The sequence below is a fragment of the Bison bison genome, unplaced genomic scaffold, assembly GCF_000754665.1.
Source record: "Bison bison bison isolate TAMUID 2011002044 unplaced genomic scaffold, Bison_UMD1.0 scf7180017860764, whole genome shotgun sequence".
NCBI lineage: Eukaryota > Metazoa > Chordata > Mammalia > Artiodactyla > Bovidae > Bison > Bison bison.
The window spans coordinates 5,175-10,743 of NW_011491336.1; the positions used below are offsets into that span (position 1 = coordinate 5,175).

General features: G+C 41.9%; 1 pseudogene across 1 annotated transcript; it reads right to left on the bottom strand.

The window, feature by feature from the left end:
• Positions 1-1,334: 1,334 nt before the first annotated feature.
• Positions 1,335-3,558, bottom strand: LOC104982871 (annotated as a pseudogene). Its single transcript, XR_824564.1, has 2 exons — positions 2,485-3,558; positions 1,335-2,001 (listed from the first exon to the last, which is right to left on the bottom strand). The product of XR_824564.1 is annotated as a eukaryotic initiation factor 4A-II-like (transcript).
• Positions 3,559-5,569: the final 2,011 nt, after the last annotated feature.

Here is a 5,569-nt window from a genome sequence, read left to right on the forward strand (position 1 = left end):
AAACCTCAGAGAAGGCAATGGCACCCCACTCTAGTACTCTTCCCTGGAAAATCCCATGGATGGAGGAGCCTGGTAGGCTGCAGTCCATGGGGTCACTAAGAGTCAGACACGACTGGATGACTTCACTTTCACTTTTCACTTTCCTGCATTGGAGAAGGAAATGGCAACCCACTCCAGTGTTCTTGCCTGGAGAATCCCAGGAATGGGGGAGCCTGGTGGGCTGCCATCTCTGGGGTTGCACAGAGTCAGACATGACTGAAGCGACTTAGCAGCAGCAGCAGCACTGAGAAAATCTTGGATTTCCCTGGTGAAGCAGCAGTAAAGAATCCACCTACAATGCAGGAGACACAGGTTCAATCCCTGGATCAGGAAGATCACCTGGAGAATGAAATGGCAACCCACTTCAGTATTCTTCTTGTCTGGGAAATCCCAGGGACAGAAGAGCCTGGAAAGCTATAGTCAATAGGGTCTCAAAAGAGTCAGACATCACTTATCAACTAAACAAGAACAATAACAACTTACAAATCTTTAGATTAGTTTCTATCATTTGTTCTCAGAAATAATTCAGCAATCAATATGGGACAAAGTTTTATAGATAGGAAATGCAAAGCAGGGGAAGTAGGATTTTGACTCTGCTGTTGTTTTTGCTCAGTCACTAAGTCATGTCTGACTCTATGCAACCCAGTGGACTGTAGCAGGCCAGGCTTCCCTGACTTTCATTATCTGCTGGAGTTTAGTCAAATTCATGTCCATTAGTTTGGTGATGCCATCCAACCATCTTATTCTCTGCCACTCCATTCTCTTCTTGCCCTCAGTCTTCCCCAGCATCATGGTCTTTTCCAATGAGTTGGTGTTTGCATCAGGTGGCCAAAGAATTGGAGTTTCAGTTTCAGCGTTAGTCCTTCCAATGAATATTCAGGGTTGATTTCCTTTAATTGAGTGGTTTGATCTCTTTGCTGTCCAACAGACTCTGGAGTCTTCCCTAGTACCACACTTTGAAAGCATTATTTCTTCAGTACTCAACCTTTTAATGGTCCAACAGTCACATCCATACATGACTACTGGAAAAGCCACAGCTTTGACTATAAGGATGTTTGTCAGCAAAGTGATGTCTCTGCTTTTTAATACACTGCCTAGGTTTGTCGTAGCTTTTCTTCAAGGAGCAAACATCTTTTAATTACATGGCTGCAGTCACAGTCTGCACTGATTTTGGAGCTCAAGAAAATAAAACTTGCCAGTTTCCATTTTTTCCCCATCTGTATGCCATGAAGTGATGGGACTGTATGCCATGATCCTAGTTTATTGAGTGATGAATTTCTTTGTTTTTTCACTAATTAAATACTTTATTGAATAAATATAATACCAAACAAAATGCATTCAAATGCTAAAAAAAAAAAATCAATTTTAAAGGCCTTTCTATTCAGGCTAATGACAAACACAATAAAGGCAGATATGCTAGTTTAACATAATTGGCTGATTTTATACAGCAGTTATATCTTTTAGTCCACAAGTATATTATTAAATGATAGAGAACATCTAATACAACCATTTCTACAGAACTAGGAAATAAATTTCTAAGAAAGAAAGATTTTACAGACCCCATCTTTTATACCCACCCCAACAGTCTAACTCTAAAGAGGATAAAGCCAATGACTTTCCTCACAAGAGCTCATGACTAATGTTGCTTTGCTATCAAAATCTGTATTTCTGATCCATTATGAGCATTGAGACAAGATTCAAATATTCCCAACGAAAGAAGCACAATGCACGTTGTGATCGCCTATTCAGCAACAGTGAGCACTGCATTGAAAACTATCTCATCCCAGGAATTAAATAAGGTCGGCCACATTCATTGGCATTTCCTCCACTGTAGTATTGTAGAAACTCTCAATGTCATGAAAAATCTTGTCTTCTTCAGTAACAAAGTTTATAGTCACACCTTTCCTCCCAAATCGACCCCCTCTGCCAATTCTGTGAATATAATCTTCACGATTGGTAGGTCAGATCAGATCAGATCAGGTCAATCGCTCAGTCGCGTCCGACTCTTTGCGACCCCATGAATTGCGGCATGCCAGGCCTCCCTGTCCATCACCAACTCCCAGAGTTCACTCAGACTCATGTCCATTGAGTCAGTGATGCCATCTAGTCATCTCATCCTCTGTCGTCCCCTTCTCCTCCTGCCCCCAATCCCTCCCAGCATCAGAGTCTTTTCCAGTGAGTCAACTCTTCGCATGAGGTGGCCAAACTACTGGAGTTTCAGCTTCAGCATCATCCCTTCCAAAGAAATCCCAGGGCTGATCTCCTTTAGAGTGGACTGGTTGGATCTCCTTGCAGTCCAAGGGACTCTCAAGAGTCTTCTCCAACACCACAATTCAAAAGCATCAATTCTTCGGCACTCAGCCTTCTTCACAGTCCAACTCTCACATCCATACCTGACCACAGGTAAAACCATGGCCTTGACTAGACGAACCTTTGTTGGCAGGTAGATCATAGTTTATAACCAATGACACTTGTTGCACATCAATTCCACAAGCCAACAAGTCAGTAGTGATCAGAACATGGCTTGACCCTGGTCGAAATTCCCTCATGATAACATCTCTTTCTTTCTGGTCCATGTCACCACGCAGGGCGGAAACTGTGAAGTACCTGGCATGCATTTTCTCTGTGAGCCAGTCCACCTTGCGCCTTGTATTGAGAAAAATAACAACCTGTGTAATTGTCAGTGTCTCGTACAAGTCATAAAGTGTATCCAACTTCCATTCCCCTCTTTCAACATTAATATAAAACTGTTTGATTCCTTCAAAAGTCAATTCTTCTTTTTTCACCAAAATTCGAATTGGATCTCTCATGAATTTTTTGGTCACTTCCAACACATCCGTTGGCATTGTGGCAGAAAGCAACACCACCCGAATACTAGTATTTAATTTTCGGAAAATCTCATAGATTTGATCCTTAAACCCTCAGCTCAGCATTTCATCTGCTTCATGCAAAACGAACATTTTTATCTATTTTGGAGAGAGATATCTTCTGTTTAACATATCAAACACTCTCCCTGGTGTTCCAACAACAATATGTGGTGCTTCAGCCTGCAGTTTTTGCATTTCATTTCGGACATTTGTTCCACCAATGCAGGCATGACAAGTTGCTCTCATATAATCTCCAAGTGCCAGAATTACCTTTTGGATCTGTTGATCCAAAAGTGGAGGCCAATACTAGTGCTTGGGTCTCCTTGAACTCAATATCCAACTGTTGCAGGATGGAAATAGCAAATGTGGCTGTCTTGCCAGTACCTGACTGAGCTTGAGCAATCACATCATACCTTTAATACATGGAATAATAACTCTCTGCTGAATAGCTGATGGTTTCTCAAAACCATAAGCATAGATGCTCCAAAGAAGAGACTCCTTTAAGTTCATATCATCAAAGTTATCAACAATCTCATTCCAGTTGCTCTCGATGACACCATCGGGGTCCATTCTCTCTGGGCCGCCATGTTCTCTGCTGTTAAAATCTGCGGAGCCACCATACATGATCCGAAGAACCACCCAGTGCCAGACTAAAAAGCTTGAGTGCTGAATTTCAAGCCAGCTTTTTCACTTTCCTCCTCCGTCTTCATCAAGGGGCTCTTTAGTTCCTCTTAAATTTCTGCCATTAGGGTGGCCTTATCTGCATATCTGAGTTTGTTGATATTTCTTATGGCAATCTTGATTCCAGCTTGTGATTCAAACAGCTCAGCATTTTGCATGATGTATCCTGAAAATATGTTAAATAAGGAGGGTGATAAAATACTGCCTTAATGTATTCCTGTCCCAATTTTGAACCAGTCAGTTGTTCCATGTCTGCTTCTAACTCTTTCTTCTTAACCTGCATGCAGGTTTCTCAGAAGGCAGGTAAGATGGTCTGGAATTCCCATCTCTTTAAGAATTTTCTACAGTTTGTTGTGATTCACACAAGCAAAGGCTTTAGCATGGTCAACGAAGCAGATCTTTTTTGGAATTCCCTTGTTTTCTCTATGATCTAATGGATGTTGACAATTTGATCTCTGGTTCCTCTGCCTTTTCTAAATGCAACTTGTACATCTGAAAGTTCTCAGTTCGTGTATTGTTGAAGCCTAGCTTGAAGGATTTTGAACAGTACCTTGTTAGCATGTGAAATGAGAACAATTGTATGGTAGTTTGACCATTCTTTGGCATTGCCCTTCTTTGGGATTGGAAAGAAAGCTGATCTTTTCTAGTCCTGTGGCCACTGCTGAGTTTTCTTGCCCTCAATCTTCCCCAGCATCAAGGTCTTTTCCAGTGAGTCAGTGTTTGCATCAGGTGGCCAAAGAATTGGAGTTTCAGCTTCAGCATCAATCCTTCCAATGAATATTCAGGGAATATTCAATACCAAATTTGCTGGTATTGAGTATAGCACTTTGACTCTTTGGGTGTTGCCAAATTTTGTCCCCATGGGTTCTACCACTTTGTGTCACTCCCAGCCAAGTTCCAGAATGACTGTTTTTCTACACTTAAAATTTTTTTTTATTTTATTTTTAATTTTTCAAAACCCTTTTTATTTTGTTGTGGTTGTGGTTGTGATTTTGAGCCAAATGGTCTGGCTCCAGAGTCCACACTTTTAATCACTAGGCTATCCCAACTCCAAAGAATAATTACAAGATGTTTACTATTTTTCTCAGTGCTAAGGATACAGAAGAGAATAAGATGGATAAATTCCCAGCTCTCAAGAACTCACACCATAAAGGGAATAATGGAAATCAATAAATGATGAAATAGATATGCAAGGTCAGGTGGTGACAAGTGTGTGAAGACAGGACAAGTAGAACTCTATAAGGAAGAACAAGAACTCTATAAGGAAGACCTCTTTGGGGAAGTGGTATTTTGACAGACCTGAGTGACTGTGAGAGACAGCCATTTTAATAGGTGGAAGGACATTCTAGGACGAGAATATGCATGTGCCAGTGTCCTGAGCTGGGAGCCTGTGTGAAGCACTAGAGGTACAAACACATGGCGTGTGATGCTGGAGGGAAGTGATGGCTGGAACCTGGAGAGATGAGGTGGTAAAGGTGGCCAGGGGAAAAGATGGCGTGGGCCTGGAAGGATAAGATCAGGGCTTGAGTTTCTTTCTAAGTGGGAAGGCTAACATCAGAGTGTTTTGAGAGGAATAAGACATGACAATAGTTTAAAGGTCCACTCTGGTTGTGTGTTCAGTGCAGCAAGTTTGGGGCCTGAGCATGTGTTGCAAGGCCCCAGGAATTCTAGAGAAAAGTGAAAATGGTGGATGTGATGAGAAGGGGGTGGATCCGTGAACATTTATGGAGAGGTATCAGGATTTACTGGTAGGTCAGACATGAGTCTGAGTGAAAGAGGAATAAGGATTTTGGCCTGAGCACCATGGAAACAGGGACCACCAGGGAAGAAGCAGGCTTGAGGATCAGGCATGAAATTTGAGTTTGAGATGCAATGGGAATGTCACGTGGGACTCTAAAGTAGGCAATTTTATACATGGGTCTGGAATTCAGAAAAAGGCTTGTGTAGACAGGCAAGTGGTCCAGGCAGCAAGGTCTGGGCTT